Below are 21697 nucleotides of genomic sequence, written 5' to 3' on the forward strand. Positions count from 1 at the left end.
ACCCACATTAACCATTTTTATTGTTTACTTTTTACGTGAGAAAATGGCTTATTTACGAAGCTATTTTAAGCAATACGGCATTAATCCTTATCGAATTAAGTACCTTAAATACAGTGTGCAATTAATATAGATCAATATGGTTCCTTACAGCATGTAAATTAAACAAATATTTTCGGAGATATTCCAAAGATAGCAGGAAATCTTCATAGTAAGTATAGGGGAAGAGGAATTGTTTTACTCCAAATTTAATGCGTGCAGGCCAAGGGCAGTAATGAATGAACCAAAAATACTGGATCGATTTTAATCATGTTTTCATTGAGTGACATAGGCATATATATTTTATGCCCGTGCAAAGTCGGAGCGGGCCGCTATGTTTTTATATACAACGTTCATATTTTTTCTGTAGTGTATTTAATTTAGTATCAGCATTGCACCCGTGCGAAGCCGGGGCGGGCCGCTAGTAACTATATAAAAATAAACAAAAAACTTACTACTTCCAATTTTTCGTCACATCAGTTCACCCATAACATTATACATCAATATCCGATTATTTTAGATAGAAAATAGGTAAAAATATTGTACTTTCCTTTGAAATTTGAGGTTTTCCCTCTATTCTACACTTCGACTAGTTAATTTAATGTTTTACTACAACTCCAAATAGGCTTTATAATTGATTGATGAACGAATTTCTATGATTTTAGATCAAGTTCAGTGTATCTTCCGACTAACAAGTACAATTCAATGATTTTAAATCTGATCTGTTCAGTTTTTCGTCTAGGGTGATGCCTGACGTATTACTGACAGTATTTTTTACTTAAATTAATGATAATATTCCGCATTTTCTCTTCAGAATTGCACCAACAAACACGCAGCAATGCCCAAGCCATAACAACCATGTATTTGATCTTATGTTAATAAAATGCATGTTAGTATAATGGTTTTAATAATTTGATTAAAAACAAGCCAAACATGTGAACATAGTGTGTAATATTCAATTACAGAAGGTAAAATAGTAAAAAGCCCTTTACCGCTAGCTGCGCAAACTTTTTGAAACTAACAACGTTATTTCGAAAGTTTAAATTTCCGGAAGCCAAGGAATGGGCACATATCAGTTTCCGTAAATTTACATTAATGATCTGCGATGAAAATTGAACTGCTCAATATTTTACCGACTAACATTTCGCTTTAAACTTTTACATTGTGCTTCTCCTGCATCCATTTCGAATAAACGAACTACCAGGAATAATTATCATCATAAAAATCGAATTACTGACGCGATATAACTCGTGCTTTTTCCTCATAAGACTGTCAAACTTAAAAATATGTATAAATTGATCCAGATAAATTAAATTTTTAATTTATTCTTTAAAAGAAAAATAAGATACAAGTAAAGATTATAAATTAATTTGGGCATCTTTAATGTATATTTAATAGTTATTAGTTTTGTTTAACAAAAAATGTATATTTGACATTCAGACTGTTTACCAATTGTGTCTGCTTTCTAGTAGCAGAGATGTAGAGCAATAATCACTGAAGTTATTGGTCAAGACTTTCAGTCAGTGCCAAAATCCTTGAGACTACAACATTGAAGGCAGCAGCTTTAAAGGAATATCAATAGGATCTATGGACCAACTACAACAGATTAAGGGTGAGTATTTGAACTTTTAAAACAAAATAAATCAAAAGAATCAAATTTTCACTATTTTCGAATGATTCTAATTCATTCCATAGCCACAACGTCACTCATTAGAAGACTATTTGATGTTCTCGTTTCAGATAAACCAAAACCGTCTTTTTTTTTGTCTCAGAAAACGGACGTCATCATTTGGAGTAGCTGAAATGTCAATAAATGTTTAACAAAATCTTCAAACTGTACTGACTCCCATTAAGTTCTATTAATAAACGTTATTTTACCATTTTTTATTTTTAAATTTTTATTTTCTTGTTTAATTTAAAAGAAGAATGGTCAATAACAGTCATCAGGTTTTGTTAAGAACTTAAAATGTATATATTAGACGTACTAATACTGATAAAATTGATTAAAAACACTCAAGGCCGGCTTGGTTGGCGCAGTGGTAAAGGCGACAGGACGGTCCACCTACCGTTGCGATAGTCTCGGGTTTGAATCCTGTTGGGGCATTATCGTAAATTTATGTTTGTGATTGTCCCAAGCAAGAGTGCAAAATCCGACAAGGAAAATGATCCCAGTCACGCCAGTAACCAGGCTGGATAAGGCCGGATGTCTTCTGGTATGATTTCTAAGTATGAATATATATATATATATATATATATATATATATATATATATAGATAGATAGATGTTACCTGTCAATTTTTTAACGTACAATAAAAAAAACAATTAAAATAACTAGTTGATATTAATGATAACTTAACAGATAATAACAAAATCTACGTTTTTTACAATAAAGAATTACAATTCAATTACTAATTCAACAAATTATCCCAATTCTGAAAGACAGAAAAAAAATATGAGAGAAAAAAATAAGTAATAAATTTATATATGACAAAATAGAAATATTTTAGCCAATCGAAACTTATTGACTATTGATTGATTTCCTTTCAGGTTAATAAAAGATACGTTAACACCGATTTTCAATAAAATTTGATATTTTCCTGTGGGGCAAAACAAAACGTATTCATCAAAATCCAAGGAACACAACATAAAAAAAAATATGATATAATAAATGATCTGAGAGAAAAGCGCAAAGGCACGCAAGTTTTCAGCGTGACATTTTTAATAGAAAAAAAAACTTGTATATAATGTGTTTTTTCGTGTAGGAGAAAACTATATTTTATTGTTCGCTTTATTTATAGTTACAGTAAAAATGTGATTTATTTTGACAGATGCTGAATAAATAGCAAAATATTGTGGTGGTTATTTATTCGAAAGTTAACCTCAAAAAATAATATAAATAACTTTCGCTCTTTATGAAGAGAAACCACAGCAGGATGCTAAAGCTTCTCATGAATATGAATGAGGCTTTGTTTTCTGCCATTTTCATTCTTTACTTCATATTAGTCTAGTTATTTAGTACGGCCAAATTTTGATATTTTTAAATTGAAATCTTTGAATGCCCCTTTGTTTTTACGTCAAGATCTATTAATATTAACTGTATATTCAATACACCCCGTATAATTCTTCCTAAAAATTATAGTATATAGTCATTTATTTTTATCTGTTAATATAATTTTTTAAACGAATTTTTCATCAAGAAATTTATTGTTATTTCTAGGCGTAAAATAAAAATTACATTTAATAAAATAATCAAAACATCAAAGTAAATGGCACAACAACTATATTCCGTTCAATAAAATAGTGAACTCACGTCATCTGAGTTCATAACGTCAAAATATCGCAACATTGCCGCATCAACTCTGAGTTATGTTATAATAAAATAATTAAATAAAAATACTGTTATCAAATATAATTTATTTAAACATTATAGTACATATAATGCATACATTATCTAATGGATTAAGTCCTTAGATAATGTAACTACAATTAAGTACACAGTTATATAGGTATGATAGTTTGTAGGTTTGGGTTGTGTTTTATTAGATTTACATTGAAGTAATATATTTTACTTTCATTAGAGAGCTTATTTCCTCAACAATTACACACATATATGTGCACATAAATCTTTCACACTCTACAATAAGCTTTCCTACAGTTTCATGTATGTTCCATGTATCTGATCAAGTTCATCGAAACCGAAGGTGTTATTAACCATTCCTGTTTCCAACATGAAGAAAAATATATCTGCGATGATGTATTAATAAATATTATGACTAATAGAACCTCATCAATTGTTATTTCAACGTTTACCTTTTTCCATCAACTTTTGTTGTCTTAACACTATTTGTATTGTCATCTTGCCATTGGTTTGGCATCATTCTGAAATATCCATATCTCATCTACATACACGAATAGAAATAATAAGTCTTCCTTGATTTTATTATATGCTTTTAAAAATTGTACTTTTTTAATATCAGGGTCTGTAAGTTCCATTAGACCTCTTCGTGGGTTATCTTTACACCATTGAAATCCTATATTACCCAACAGTGTATGAAGGTATGTTCTATATATCTCAAAGAGCCGCATATCTCTAAGCCTTCTATGGACACTTTCTAGACTAACTATTTTCTCTGAAATAATTGTATTAAATTATGTTTACATTTAAAAAAAAATAGGGAGTTTTTTATGCATTTCATATATTTGATCTGTCCTTTTCTAAATAATATCAACGACCCAAAATTAAAAGGTCTAAAATACCCAGCTACCAGATGGAATTCTAAATACCATGGATATTCCGAACGATTTATGATTTCCTTGAATGCTACATGTCTTTGTCTGTGTTTTTTGGGGCAAAAAAATGTCGAGAAAATTTAAACAAATAAAACTCTCTTTTACACAAGATAATTCGAAATGAACAGAAACAAGTACTAATCACTTGGTGTTAGGTCCAGACAATAAGGTGGATGCATACAAGTCTTCAGTTTTTTATCGAAAAATAAGCTCAAAAATATAGTGTGTTTTCTCTTTGCTGATGTCCATATTCCAAGTCCAGAAAACCCAGTTAATTATTCACAAAACTGTTAAAGAAATGTCAGATTTATAGTGTAAACTATAAAAAGTATTAAATAATTTTTTTTATAACATCTTTATTAGATACGCTTAGTACAACCTTAATTTACAATTAATTTATTACTACTTTTCCTATGTACTTGGATTAATTCACCAGCAAGACGAGTGCGAGAAAATACATCAATATGTATTCCTCAATTATAAAATTAGAATTATTTATTAATTATTAACAATTTATAGCTATAGTTTACACTAAATGTATACACTTTATATAAGTTCGTATGGTTTTGTTCGCTTCAATCTCCTGACATCCTGCGCGCTGTCCAGCAGTTGTATTGCTTCCACGTTAGTATTATTTAGTAATTTTCGCAAATCCATTTGATTTCCAGGTCATCGTGCAGTTCTTCAATTAGTTACATAGCGATAAGCATTGATAATCAATCGAAGAACCTTGTTTTGACAGCGTTGTATGACTAGTTGATTTAAGTTTTTAGTGCAACCCTATATTTGCACCCCATAGGTCCAAATTGGCTTTATAATTGTATTATAGATCAACCTCTTTGGTTTTAGATCAAATTGAGAGTATCTTCTGACTAACCAGTATAGTTGTTTTATTTTGGTTCTAATGTGTTTTGCTTTTTGTCTAACTTTTGTCAATTTAATCTACCGTCAAGATGGATTCCAAGGTATTTAGCTGATTCTGCTTGAGGAATCGGGCATCCATTGAGTGATATAATTAAGTTTTTATTATTTCGCGTCAATGCAAAATTAACGTGGACAGATTTGGAGCTATTAAGTTGAATTTTCCAATCTTTCGTCCATTTGTAGATTTTATTGACTGCCACTTGCACATTTTCTATTGCCCTAGGCAGATATGTATCTTTTGCCATAATAATTGTGTCGTCAGCAAAGGTTCCAAGAAATTTTTCTTTTGTTGTTGTAATGTCAGCAGTGTAGAGCAGATACAGAAGAGGTCTTAAGACGCTACCCTGTGGAACTCCAGCCGAAATATTTTTAAATGTCGAGAACGCTATTTCGTGCGATACTCTAAATTTTCTTCCGAATAAATATGATTCCAGCAATTGACAATAGTTACACGGTAACAATTTGCTCATCTTAAAGATTAAACCCGATCAAAAGCTTGTAACATTCAGGAATATTGCAGGGCAGTATTTGTTTTCCTCAAACGCTCTTTCAATAGCCGCTGTTACTCTGTGCACTTGTGTGTAGGAAAAATAATTAATTTATTTTTGCAGACCTAATATAATACGAATGGCTAATCCACCCTATATATATATTTTAAGAAAAGTATTGTAATTACGTAAAAAGTTAACATTTTTTTCAAAGTTATTACTGCTATAACGTTTATGTAAAATGAAAAACAGAGTAACTACTGTGGAGAATTAATTAAATTAAATATATTTATATTCGAATTGCAAAGTTAATTTGATTACAATAGCCTAATTGTTGTTAAACTAATTACAACTTTATAAAAAAAAAACCATATCGGAGAATTTTCAAAGTCCAACTAAAACAAATATTATGGATTTTTAAAATTCATTTAATTATTCTCGATTAATATTGTATATTAATATTGGATACTTTATTACGTATAATATAATTTATTAGGTTATAATTAATTGTACAACGTTATGGATTTCAAGGACATGTTTTAATGTTATTTTCAATGATAGCCAACAAAATACATTTTAAATAGTAAGAACGTTAAAGTTGAATAATTTAATTTAATTCCTTGTTGTTTGTATTAGTGTTTTGATGCTAAAATAACAGAGATGCTCTTGAATTTGTCAAGGTATCCACGGAGAAAAGACCAAACGGGACCAAATTTACTTAAAACAACATTGAGGATTACACAGAAATCACTGTCGGTATATTTTGAAAACAGTTCCACAGGACGAGATTAAAATCCAGGTGTTTTAAATCCGACAACTATTTTTTTAACCGGTGCTTGGGTAAACGAGGGCTGTAATCTTAGTCTGTTTGTTTTCTTTCGCTTTTTCCTTCTTTGTCTCTTTGTAATCCAATTTGAATCGATATAATCACTTTACCGTACTTATACCGGGAAACAATTGCAACTAATACGTCTTGAGAGCGGATAAACAATTTGCGTTTGCAGAAAAGCGGCCTCTTGATATGTTTAGGCTTGAAACGTTTATGATTCTGTCTCTAATAATAGTCACCGCTTACATTGTATTTTTAGTTAGGCTTCAGAAGAGTAAACAGATCTATTGGCGTCTTTTATTCCTCAAATTACACGTTCTTATTATAAGTTGTTTAAAGTACCATTCAGTTTTCAAGTAGATTTATGTTCTACTTTTTACTCACGTATTCTCTTTTAACGCATTAAGTAATTATTATACAAAACCACATATAAATTATGATCACATGGGGAAATGTCTGGACCATATGGTGTATACAGGGAGCCTTCCCTCCAAGCCTTTTAATATTTCCTAGATTTCATTATTCCTAATTAAAATGCCATGCGAAAATGAATCTGATAACAAAATAATAACCAAATCATTGATATGTTCAGCGCCTAAGGTCCAATTATAATTAATTAATTAAATCCAATTCAATAAGTTTTAGCAACAGAGAAACCGCAATAACGGAGGCAAATAAGTAATAATCACATGGAGTAATGTCGGGATCATATAATGTCTGCAAGAATCCAAAATTTTCGATATTTTCTAATTTTTTCTAATGTTTATATAAGTAAAAGTGACTGTAGAAAATACAAAACATTATACCGAATTAAAATGAGATATGAAAATGAATCTGATAACAAAATAATAACTACATCATTGATATGTTCAGCGTTTAAGGTCCAATTATAATTAATTAATTAAATCCAATTCAATAAGTTTAGCAACAGAGAAACCGCGATAATAGAGACATATAAATAAAAATCACATGAATTAATGTCTGGATCATATGATGTCTGCAAGAATCCAAAATTTTCGATATTTTCTAATTTTTTCTAATGTTTAAATAAGTAAAAGTGACTGTAGAAGATACAAATCATTACACCTAATTAAAATACCATGCGAAAATGAATCTGATAACAAAATAATTACCAAATCATTGATATGTTCAGCGCTTAAGGTTCAATTATAATTAAATAATTAAATCCAATTCAATAAGTTTTAGCAACGGAGAAACCGCAATAATAGAGACAAATAAGTAATAATCACATGGAGTAATGTCGGGATCATATGATGTCTACAAGAATCCAAAATTTTCAATATTTTCTAATTTTTTCTAATGTTTAAATTAGTAAAAGTGACTGTAGAAAATACAAAACATTATACCGAATTAAAATGAGATGTGAACATGAATATGATGCCAAAATAACAACCAAATCATTCATATGTTCAACGTTTAATGTCCTTAGGATTTGACAACACACAGACAAATACAGAAAAATAATAATAAACTACTGTAGTAAATTAAACGTTCAAAAGACACCTTTTGTATTGGAAATGTCATGTAAAAATGAATCTGATCTAAAGGTGTCGTTTATCTTCACGTTAAATCTTTTATAATGAAGATTAATTACTTAGTTCTAGTCGAGATGTTTCGAGATAAGTCTTAATCGAGAAATCGAGAGCGCCATCAAAGGAGGCTGCGTTTTTAAATAGACCAGAAAGACAACCGAACTAATGCCCGAATAAAAGGCGAACGAATTGTATCAAGGTATTAAAGATCTCGCGAAGTACGCCACCTTGAAGTATAGCCAACACGCAAAGCTGTCCGCCTTGAAGAAAACCAACAGCTAACTTGTTATTTAGTGGCTTATTGATAGGAAACTTTATACTACTGATTTATTTTCCTTTATTCCACCGAAAAACAAGCTATAATTGATGATTTATTTTGGTGGCGTGATAGTAGTGTGAATTGAAAGTAAATCAAATATATTAACGTAACTAAACTGTCAGATATCATTCAACATAGATTAGTATGCGATTTTCCTGATTTACAAAGTTTTAGCAAAATTTTGTTCCAACAGTTTTATTTGCTACAGGGAGAAATTAAAAAATAGTATAAAAATATTTATATTATGATGTATCTACTCTATACTTCTGATATCCCAACAACAAAAGGGGCAGTACTTGAAACATTTGCCGACGACACAGTTATCATGGCAAAAATTATAACTCTGCCTAACTCTGTAGAGAAAGTACATATGGCAGTCAACAATATCTACAAATGAGCCTGAGACTGGAAAATACAGCTTAATAGCTCCAAATCTGTCCTTGTTAATTTTGCGTTACGGCGAAATGACAAAAACCTAATTATATAACCTGACGATTAGATAAAATAATAGAGAGAAAAATACCTAATACCAACACACCAGTTTGGATTTATTAACAAGCATTCAACAATTGACTCGGTTCACAGAATAAAATATGTTATTGAAAAAGTCTAAGAAAATTAAAAAGTATGCTCAGCTATGTTCTTAGATGTTGCACAAGCTTTCGTTAAGGTTTGGCATGAAGGCTTCATTGATAAACTACAGAAAATGTTACTAAAACTACACACCGAACTATTAAAATAGTGCATACATTACAACCAGAATGTTTAGAGTCAAACAACAAGAAGCTTACTCTACAATAAAAGAAGCTAAAGCAGGTGTACCACAAGGAAGTGTACTGGGACCAATGTTTTATTTACTCTACACTTGTGATATACCACAAATTGAAAATATTACGATGGCTACATTTGTTGATGATACTGCGATTATAGCTGTCGAAGGCAATAGTGAAGAAGCCTCACGAAAATTACAACAGGCAAATGACTATATAAATAATTAGACACAAGCTTGGAAAATAGAAATTAATGAAAGTAAATCTGTGCTGGTGCAGTTCACTTACAATCTGACCGTCCAAGCACCGATAACATTAAATAATACTATCATTCAATATAGCAACAACGCTAAGTATCTCGGAATGAATCTTGAGGCAAAAATTCTCTAGAAGGAACATATAAAGAAGAAAAGAAAAAACTGGAATTGAAATATAGGAAAATGTACTGGATAATTGGAAGAAAATCGCAATTATCAGTACATAATAAATTGCTATTATATAAGCAAATACTGAAACCTATATGGGCATACGGAATTCAATTACGGGGATGTTCTGCAAAAAGTAACATAAAAAAATACAAATTTTTCAGAACAAAGTCCTGAGAGGTATTGTGAGCACGCCCAAATACTGTAGGACTGATTACCTACATCGAGACCTTCAGATACCCACAGTCAGTCAAGAAATCAAGAGAATTGCAAGGGGGCATGAGGGAGGACTCCATTCTTATGAGAATATTAAAGTATTGCAGCTTTTGGATACCACCAGAACAGGACACAGATTCAAAAGTATAAAATATCTGATCTTGTGCAGTGTTGTGTAGTGATAAACATTATTTGACCAGAGACTGAGATAGGGCCGATAGGTCCTCCTAGTTATATACCTAGATTTAAGTTATCATAAAGACAAGTTGTACGTTAGTCGGAAACCACTAGTAACAATGTAATAATTAAATAACAGAAAAATTGTTAGATAAAAAGCAAAGCGGATTAGACTCAAAGTCAAGCAACTGTACTGCTTAGTCGGAAGATACTCTCAACTTGGCCTAAAATCAAAGAGATTGGTTTATCAGTCAATAAAAGCCAACTTGGACCTAAGGGGTGCGGATATGGGTTGCACTAAAACATCAACCCTACTAGTAATCCAACACACCCTAAACAAAGTTCTCTCTTCCGCTTTTGGGTCCAAAATCATCTGGTCAGTCTGAAATGCAATGAATAAACCTTCTTGTCCGAAATCTTGATGTAGTTTTCTGAAGTTCCTGCACTACAGCAGAATCCTTTGGAAAATAATCAATTTTATTTAAATCTTTACTTCATGTTATCTAAAATCATAATCTACATTCTTACACTTACACTCTTACTCTTACTCTATTATAAAAATAACGTAATTTCAAATGTCAATCAAGTAATCAAATAAATGGACAAAAAAATGTTTTGTGTCATACAAAACAAAACACCACATGAAATTGTTTCATTATTATGACAGCAATAAAAAAGATTAAGTACGTTTGTCCGGGTGAGAAATAAAAGGAAAGTAAAAAAGAGGAAATGTTAAAACGTCCAGACACACGGCAGTTTAAGATATTGTTCGAGTTTGGAAAACGACTATATTAAAATGAATATTTCGGCACAAGCCATTTTTATTACAACCCCACGACATGTGAATAGCATTATAAATAACTGCTGACACACAGAGAATGCCGCCTCCACTATTAATGCATAAACTACACTTCATGCTTTAATGCCAACAGTCAAGTGTTAACAACTCCCACATTTCGGTTTGCCACTCGAAGATCAATAAAAATTTACTACATTTACCAACAACACTTGACATTGCTTAAATTTTAATGTAATTTATGTACATAGCTTTTGTCCTTTATTGAGTTATCAAACATAACTTTAACGTAACGCAAATTTTAACAACTTTAATTATAACTGAAAACTTGTTCGTATATGTTCACTTTAATAAAGTAATATACCCTCATTGTCAACTTATTTTACATACTTTATTATTAAATATGACTCAAAATAAGTATTTTATATCATTTAAAAATTATAAAGTCATTTTTAACGATATCACATCCCTAATCTGGTTATTACGGTGGATAGGGTACATACAAGAATCTAATTCTTGAAACGCCTGGCACTCGGCGTTGCCAATTCGTAGAAATTATACGTATTTTTAAAGAATATTGCAAATTAACCTAAAATTTTCCTTGAAATTCAAGTTAATGTTTTTTCAGTACATTTTTTATCTTCTATGATATAATAAATGTAATATGAGGAACCTTTTATAAACATATATATATATATATATATATATATATATATATATATATATATATATCATCAATACAAATCAATACAAACGGCTGTGGACCAGATCTCATACAAGAGTCTAGTTCTGGAGAATTCCCGCATGCATATGCATATGGATTTGAATTTTGCAACGTTGCCAGTTGTTGAAAATTATACGTATATTTGATGAATATAATATACATATAATAATTTTAAGTAGTAATATTTTTACCATAGAAAACTTAAAAATCTTCAAGCGAGCCAAACTTCAATGTTTCTTGTTCAATTTTAATGTTGTGAATTAACTATATAATCAAGGAGCTGTTATTTTGATCAGATATACTCACATAAAGGACATCGAGTCTAATGTTTATTTGTACTTTTAGTTTTGCAGGGTCAAGTATGCCTAAAATGTAATGAATTTGGTATAGAACTGAATCCAACTTCCAACTAAAATTAAAATTGAATGAATACCGACCTGGATGGAATGTCCTCATATTTAGGATAAAAATGTTATAATAGTTTTTTTTGACAATATTCTGAAATCGATGATTAATTCCTTACTACCTACCATTTATAATCAAAATATGAACGGTACAAGAACAACTAAGCTATAAAGAACAAGGTTCTTAACCTAACAAAAAGGAGCGCCTACCAATGTCAGGGTCATGGCTATTGTACTTTATAGAGAATATCAGTTGGGATCCTCCAGAAATAGCCACTACTGATCTCATATACATCAATAACATCCAGTTAGGCAGAAAGACGTCTGTCAAGTATGCATGATTTAATGATGAAAAAATGATACATTGTGAACGTAATTATTCTTCAACAATCACATGTTTCAAAAAATAAAATTTTATCTACATCTATATGAATATTCATCCTCATCACTTAGGACGATTTTACTCATTTCTGTTCAACGTTCTCTCGCATAGTATTCCATTTTAACTAACCTTAAAGTCAGTTGTCAAATTATTTAAAGGTGTGGTGGGTTGCCAAAGCTTTATAATTAAAATGGTAGAAAATGACAATCTAAGAATGTATAGGTGTTCTATCAGAAATCAAATATTATTAAAGAAAATTTCACTTAAATAAATATTTTACATCTAAACTAAGACTATATATTATTTCAGGGGAGAAAAAAAGATGAAATTTGATCTTTATTTTTACATTTACCGAGCATAAAATGTATAAGGGAAATTAGAAAATAAAGATTGTTTTGTTATTCTGTAGACTACATCAATCATGTTTTTTGCCTTTTTAACATTATCTTTGTCTGTGTAATTTTATGAAAATAAAATTGTACAATTTCAATCGTATTTTCTCCGAGATTTGACGTCAAATAAAACAGCAAACATAAGGAAAAAGTAAGAAAATCTGTATTTTATCTAAAGGGTTTTTTGCAGTTCAGTTAAGTAACCTGAAAATATAATAAACTACGTGACCAGTAGGTAAGACCTTTATTGAGAGATTTGTTTTCACTTTCAATAGTACAACCTCTGTCTGATAACAACTGGTGACGTAGAGAAGTTTCTTTATTTTTTCCCCTCGCTTTTTATAGGCATATAAAATCAAAAATAGTTCCAGACTAAGGTAATGTATGTCTTTTAGAAAAAAGTATAAACGAATTTATATATTTTTTCCTTTTCGTCTTATGTCGGTTTGAAGATCTGTACAGGTTCATTTAAGATTTATATTTAGAAATTGAAATTCGACGACAAAAAATTATCGCCGTGGATCCAGTCAAATTATGTATCGTTAAAATTTAATATTTTAATAATTCATCGAGACATATTACACTTCTTGTGCGTACCAAATTTAGAAAAATGTATCAACTATTTAAGAGGTCTAATATTTTTTATTTTTTATTACACCGATGTAACAAATTAATACTAATAAACTATTTGTTTTTATCCTAATTTACTATGGTTTTAAAATTACTTATTCTACGATCTACATTGAGTTTTACTGATAATCTCACTGAACTAAATCAATCTATTTTACTCTCCTTAATCTTCTGACTAAACCATCATTATCTAGGAGCTGGAGAACATCATCATTGATGGCCTCTGTTCATATCTTTGGGCATAGTCCTTAATAACATGATCGGCAGTTTCTACCCTCAAGTCCTCATACAGATTGTTATCACGAATGTGCCATGGAGCATCAACAATACTTCCCAGTGAACACCATAATTCCACAATCTGGTTTAAGACTTGTTGGTAAAGTAAAAGTGTATTATATACTGACTGCTGACTATCTACCCAATAACCAGTACATTTTTTACAGGCATCCACCTGAGTTTAACATCAAGGGTTATACCATGATATTTGCTTGTATTTCCATACGAGGCTACTTGTTGATTTATATATACTAGCTTGTGTTGTACTACTTTTATTGGTGAAGTTAATATTCACTGATTTACTATGATACATTTTGATACGCCATTTTTCTGTCCAGCATTGTATTTTGGCCAATGGCTAGTATTTAAATGTCACCTACAAATGTAGGAACAACATTTTCATTGAATGTGATCAAGTCCCGAGTATCCAACAGATAACGGACTGGTCCCAATATACTTCTTTGTGACACAGCTGCTTGTATTTTTATTTTAATTTTTAACTCTAATGTTTTTATCATTTATTTACTATACATATGAGAAGCATTTTAATTTTATGCTTTAAACCCTCAAGGCAAACTTTATTTTCTTCTGCTGATTTCTCTATGACATCGATGATTCTGATACTAAATTGATGATTCCGAATAAGATGCTTTTTCTCAATGGTTGGTTTTACCCCAAAGAATGCTAAAAGTCTCAAAATCTGTATCATAAAATATCAGGCTTGGTTGGTGCATTGATCAAGGTGACAGGACGGCTCTTCTACTGTTGCGATTGTCGCAGGTTCAAATCCTGCTGACGAAGGGTCGTAAATGTATGTTTATCATTGTTCACAAGGCAAGAGTGCTAAATCCCACAAGTAAAATGGTCCCAGTCACACCAGTAGCCAGGCTGGATAAGACCGGACGTCTTCTGGAATGATCTCCAAGTTGGACACTCACCAATCGGTAGTCTTAATGCCGAGGATTGTGGTTCGGAGACCACGTTAAACAGTAGATCCAATCCAGATATATGACAAGATAATCTGAAAATTAATAGAATAGAAATAGTCTCATAGGTTTTCATTAAACAGTAAAGCCTAATGATGAAGGTTTCAACATCGTCCAAAATTAGTTCTTAATCCAAGCAAATATGTGTCCTGTTTTCTTTTTTAATTATTAAAATTGATATGCCTCGAAAACAAAACCATGTTTTACAAATTAACGAGCTTATGAAATGATGACGTGGACATTTGCGTGTTTCATATCAGATTACGCTTAAATAACATGATCAACTACATTCGGTGTAGGGGAATAGATTCAATGAGATCGACGTGCATCAGCCAATAATTCGTTCCTGTTAAGACTAACGACACGAGCTCGATAGTCGAACACTCCCGTATAATTCCATAGTGGGACCGGAGAAATTATAGGCGAAATAAATCGATTCCTGCAGGTTTTACAGCAGAACGGCGTGAAATTCAAAAATAACATTCGTTAGCATACTCTTAAATGGCCAACGAAACGTTTTACGTGTTTCATTTTTCTATTAAATATTTATAATACGGTTAAGTCGTGTTTTTTGATATTAGTCATCGGTTTTTGATCATACAGTCATCACCATTCAAAATCGTATCTTATTTTATTTTTTTGTTTCATTTAAAAGCAGGAACTTTTGATTGACAAGATTCACAGAATCATCAATGTTATAGAAACATCACCAGACGAAAATAAATTTCGTCCTGCAACATTTCTAGATGTTGCTTAACCTTTTGATAGAGGTTTGGCATGAGGCTTCACTACATAGTATAAAACAAAGTCGCCTTTTCTGTCCCTATATCCCTATGTGCGCTTAAATCTTTAAAACTACGCAACGGATTTTGATGCGGTTTTTTTCAATATTTACTTACTATTAATTTTAATGATAGAGTGATTCAAGAGGAAGGTTTATATGTATAATACATGCATAATATACTAAGGCAACATTGCTAATTTTAGAGGTTTCTAACGTGATGTCGTAAATTAACCTATTTTTTTAGGTTTATTTAGCAATTAGCAAAAACGCTGCCTAACCCTACGAGTTAGATCAAATTAATGTACTACAGTATTGTACACAATAAAAAGGTCTACAAAAAAGTCCGCGATGGTATATGTTTATCTTTTAGGGATAACCCACATTAACCATTTTTATTGTTTACTTTTTACGTGAGAAAATGGCTTATTTACGAAGCTATTTTAAGCAATACGGCATTAATCCTTATCGAATTAAGTACCTTAAATACAGTGTGCAATTAATATAGATCAATATGGTTCCTTACAGCATGTAAATTAAACAAATATTTTCGGAGATATTACAAATTTAAAATTTGCGTTTAAAAATGTGTAATGTAATAAAAATTGTATGAATTTAGATATTCCAAAGATAGCAGGAAATCTTCATAGTAAGTATAGGGGAAGAGGAATTGTTTTACTCCAAATTTAATGCGTGCAGGCCAAGGGCAGTAATGAATGAACCAAAAATACTGGATCGATTTTAATCATGTTTTCATTGAGTGACATAGGCATATATATTTTATGCCCGTGCAAAGTCGGAGCGGGCCGCTATGTTTTTATATACAACGTTCTGACTTGAGGAAAATACTAGCAGGTGTGCCAGAAGGAGGTGTATTGGGACCAGTCTTTTATCTGCTGTACACTTGGGACTTTGTTGCTAAATTTACAAATGACATTACAATCCTAGTCATTGGAGATAACAAGACTAAATCAACCGAATAATATAAATGGCATGTTAAATTGAAAAAGATTTTACCCCATACGCACTTTCAGCAGCTGAAATCATACCTCACAAACAGACATTTTATTGTCAAACGGGGTGACGAATACACCTACACCTTTTTGACCTACACCCATTGTATTCGGGTATTACGCAGGGCAGTGTTCTTGGCCCATTGTTATCTATTGTATACATATACCGACCTCAAGAAATACTACTGTTGCAACATATGCTGATGGTACAGCGGTTTTATCATCACACGAGGATCCAATATCAGCCTCAAGAAACCTCCAACTTCATCTTAACAAAGTCGAATTGTGGTTGAAAACGTGGCAAATGAGACAAAATCTACCCATGTGACATTCACCCTTTGTGAAAGAACATGTCCGTCAGTAAAATTGAATAATCATGAACTTCCACATGCAGACAACGTTAAATATCTGGGAATGCATTTCGATCGACGTTTGACATGGAAAAGACGTATAGTGACGAAACGCAAACAGCGTGGGCTTGAACTAAATCAAATGTATTGGCTGATAGGGCGTAAATCTAAATTATTTATTATTATTTTTCTGTATAAGTCAATACTTAGGTCCATTTGGACCTATGGTATTGAACTGTGGGGTACTACTAGCAAATCTAACATAGATATTCTCCAGAGGATCCAGAATAAAGTGTTGTGAGTCATTGCCGATACCCCATATTAGGTGTCCAACAAATTGATACAGCGCGGTATCCCCTTAGAACCTATAACGAGTGTGATTCAGAGTGTGAGTGCGAAGTACTCTGAAAAACTATTAGTGCATCCCAATGCACTCGTCAAACAGAAATACGTAGGCTTAAACGCAAACTACCATACGAACTCATTAATAGACACATAGAGTGAGATTTAATAATCTCTAGAATAAGTTAGAATAGTCTTGATAATAAGTTAGGTTAGACTTTACAATAAGTTAAAAGAGTATCTAGAATAAGATTTAGATTATAAGTTGTACAGCAGATCACTTACTGAAGTGATCTTCTACATGCTAGGATGGTTATATTATATAACGGAAATCATATAGTAATACTTATTGCCCATGGGCAGATTCTTATTGTATGTCATGTTTATCAAAAGCCTGATATATGTCCAGGAAAGCTGCTGAACAATATCTTTAAGCACTTCAGTCTATATTTATTTTGTTAACAATTTTATGCACTTGTTCAATTGTTGCATGCTTATTGCAAAAACCAAATTGGTGTTCTAGAGTGATCTTTCTTTTTCTCTAATATACATTTGAGACTCTTAAGTATACTTTCTCAAAAATTTTTGAGATGATCGGTAATAAACTTATAGGCGGGTAAAAATGCCTAATATGACATTATAAACTCACTGTACCTAGTATAAAAACAAAACATAGTTTAGAAATATGTCATAATTTCCTTTTTTTCACGACTATATAAACGAATTTGTATTTTTCTTTTCCCTATTCCCTCTCTTGGTTTGTGTGGGATTAAGGAAAGAGAACTGTATACTTTCAATTGTATTTTATTTTTAGCCTTAGGCCTGATTCAGGAAATATACCAAACAAAAGGAAAATGCGAAAAATCTTTATTTTATCTAAAGGGTTTTTTACAGCCCGGTTAAGTAACCTGAAAATATAATAAACTACGTGACCACGAGCTGAAAGCCTTATTGTGGAACTGTTTCTCACCATACCACAATCTCTGTCTAGTAACAATTCGTTCTCAGCGCCCTTCTTCACTTCAAAAGAAGCTTGTATGTCATAATTCGTATATTCTTTCGAAAAATCTATCAACATATAAATATTTAATCAATAATTTTGGGTAACTATAAGTAACGAAATTTAATAAAATATTCTTTAAGTTTAAAGTTAATTTTAACATTCCGGCTAACCGAGCTATATTAAGATAAATCAATCAATCAAGTTAAATTGTCTATATACTGTCTAGATCAATATGTAAACACAAATCACCTCTAGTAATTTATGACCTCTATGAACTTAGTTTAATATATCCGAATTTGAAATTACTAATATTGGGGTATAACAAATTTTAGTTTGGATTCGGTTAAATTCGGATATTCTCGGCATGGTTTCCATTACAGCGTTGCCATTTTATAGATGAACGTTTCGAGACTAATTAGGTTGTAATTACTTTTTACAAAGTTAGTATAAAGAAAAATATTATTCTAGGTAATAGAAAACACAATTTTCAATGTTATTATAGAAAATTATGTTAATTATTATTTATATTATTTTAAGATTACTGAAAATTACAGGAATTATAATGAATATTACACTAAATCAAATTTTAGCATAGCAATTTTTATAGAGCTTTTAGTTTTTAAGCTATACAATGGAAAGTATATTTTCCAAAAATCAGTGGATTTCTATTTATGTCGCATAATTTAAAATATATAAACTGTAAACCAACATAACGTGGATTTTCGTTTATTTCTCCTCAAAATTCCTGTACTTTTAGAATGTTTTGTCTTAGTTGAAGAGATAGATAGTTTAGCACTTTTCCCATATATCTAGTCGTGAAAATTTGGGATTTTTTGCCATTTTGTGTTTTTTTTGTTGTCATTTACGTTTAAGCAATCGCAAGTTAATAAAAGTTACAGGGATTATAAAGAATTTTACGCTGAATCCAATAGTAGTGTAATAATTTTAATACAATTTTTAGTTTTGAAGTTATACAGCAAAAAATGCATTTTGAGAAAATTTGGCAATGCATAATGTATGTATATTTATTTTTGTAGTAAGATATAATGTTTTTAATGAATTTATGTGGGTCAAACACTCTGTAGTAAAAGGGTTACCGTCCCTGGCTTATATTATTGGGCATAGTTACATAATAAAATTTTCTGCAATGGGTCACGTGGTATACTATATGTGTGCTTTACTTAACACAGCACTAAAATGCTTTCTGGATGATCGTAAATGTTTTGATCCCTTTTACTGTATTAAATCATAATAATAATAATAATAATAATAATAGAGTATTGTATGAGAAATACTAAAAATATATCATATATCTAGAAAATTCCTATTTTAATTAGAACTACGTAATTAACAATCGCGCAAAAGTTTCCTTTAATTCCTCTTATGCTATCAAATAATTCGACAGCGTTCATATCGAATACCTGTCGTCAGTTTTAACATGGCTGAATTATTGGTTGATATGCGTCTGTTGGATGGTATCTATATTCTGTTATGTCAGCATGTACTGTATGTAACATATCGATGTTTCATATAGTGACCAGTTTGATGGATTTATAAAATTAAACTGCATTTAAGGGTTTGATAATGCGAAACGGATTCTTAATTAACGTACTTTGAAGTACAAAAATGACCAAAACCTATTTTTGAATCTAATTTTTTTTTAAAATCTAAAATCGACCAATGAAACTAAAGTCGTTTATACTTAAAAATCTACCGCGGAATATTTGTCTGGAATCATTCATCTTCGAAAGGAAATGTAGAGTCCCGCATTCTCAACACCTATTTCGACTGAAGTTCCACAGGATAGTGTCTTGAGACCACTCCTGTATCTGCTATATACTGATGATAGCTTAACAACAAAAGAAGCAATACTTGGAACATTTGCCGACGACACAGTTATCATGGCAAAAGATATATCTCTGCCTAACGCTGTAGAAAAAGTACAAGTAGCAGTCAACAAGATCTAGAAATGGATTAGAGACTGGAAAATACGGCTTAATAGCTCCAAATCTGTCCTTGTTTATTTTGCGTTGTGGCGAAATGACAAAAACCTAATTATATCATTTAACTGATGTTCGATTCTTCAAGCAGAATCAGCTAAATACCTCGGCATACATCTCGATGGTAAGTTAAATTGGAAACATCATGTTAGACAAAACACAGAGCAGGTTAGACTAAAAAGTCAAGCAACTGTACTGGTTAGTCGGAAGATACTCTTGATCTAAAATTAAGGAGATTGGTTTATCAGTCAATCATAAAGCCAATTTGCAGCCAACGCACCCAAAACAAAGTTCTACGATTAATTACGAATGCTTATCGCTACGTAAGCAACGAAGAGCTGCACTATGACCTCGAAATCAAATAGATACACAAAATGATCCAATATTTCGCCTTAAAACGTGAAACAATGTTGCTAAACCTTAAAACGTGAAACAATGTTGCTAAATCACAACAACGTCGATGCAATATAACTACTGGACAAATTGAAGCAAACCAAACCACACGAAATTGTTTAGTGTATAAGTGTAATAACTTATAACGTATAAGTGTTATAACGTACTCGCCTTGTTTATATTTAATCTATTCAAAGTTTTTTTAGTAATGCGTCATGTATATTTGTGACGTCAAAACATTGCAGTGTTGTCGCATCGACTCTTAGTTTTAGTTCAGTTTGGCTTTGACATACAAAAAAATTCTAATCTAAATAAAATAACTGAACAAAATTGTGATTAAATATAAGTTATTCTAACATTATAGTATATCTGAGTTAATTATACAGTCACAATTATTTATAGGTAAGAGTTAAAATCTTTTAACACTATTGCATTAAAGAATATTGCAAACGTCTGACAAATCGACGGCGGCCGATTGTCAGATGTACGCAAAATTATGAAAAATATCAGTTACTAGCGACCCGGCCCGGCTTCGCACGGGTGCAATGCTGATACTAAATTAAATACACTACAGAAAAAATATGAACGTTGTATATAAAAACATAGCGGCCCGCTCCGACTTTGCACGGACATAAAATATATATGCCTATGTCACTCAATGAAAACATGTTTAAAATCGATCCAGTATTTTTGGTTCATTCATTACTGCCCTTGGCCTGCACGCATTAAATTTGGAGTAAAACAATTCCTCTTCCCCTATACTTACTATGAAGATTTCCTGCTATCTTTGGAATATCTAAATTCATACAATTTTTATTACATTACACATTTTTAAACGCAAATTTTAAATTTGTAATATCTCCGAAAATATTTGTTTAATTTACATGCTGTAAGGAACCATATTGATCTATATTAATTGCACACTGTATTTAAGGTACTTAATTCGATAAGGATTAATGCCGTATTGCTTAAAATAGCTTCGTAAATAAGCCATTTTCTCACGTAAAAAGTAAACAATAAAAATGGTTAATGTGGGTTATCCCTAAAAGATAAACATATACCATCGCGGACTTTTTTGTAGACCTTTTTATGGTGTACAATACTGTAGTACATTAATTTGATCTAACTCGTAGGGTTAGGCAGCGTTTTTGCTAATTGCTAAATAAACCTAAAAAAATAGGTTAATTTACGACATCA

General features: G+C 31.2%; 1 long non-coding RNA gene across 1 annotated transcript; it reads left to right on the forward strand.

Moving 5' to 3' along the window:
• The first annotated feature begins 1507 nt into the window (after positions 1-1507).
• On the forward strand, positions 1508-1923 carry LOC143197146 (uncharacterized). Its single transcript, XR_013005937.1, has 2 exons — positions 1508-1648; positions 1777-1923. It is a non-coding gene; the product is annotated as an uncharacterized LOC143197146 (long non-coding RNA).
• The last annotated feature ends 19774 nt before the right edge of the window (positions 1924-21697 follow it).

The sequence above is a fragment of the Rhynchophorus ferrugineus genome, unplaced genomic scaffold, assembly GCF_030347505.1.
Source record: "Rhynchophorus ferrugineus isolate W39M unplaced genomic scaffold, kcgeb_rfMv2 rfM5, whole genome shotgun sequence".
Taxonomy (NCBI): domain Eukaryota; kingdom Metazoa; phylum Arthropoda; class Insecta; order Coleoptera; family Curculionidae; genus Rhynchophorus; species Rhynchophorus ferrugineus.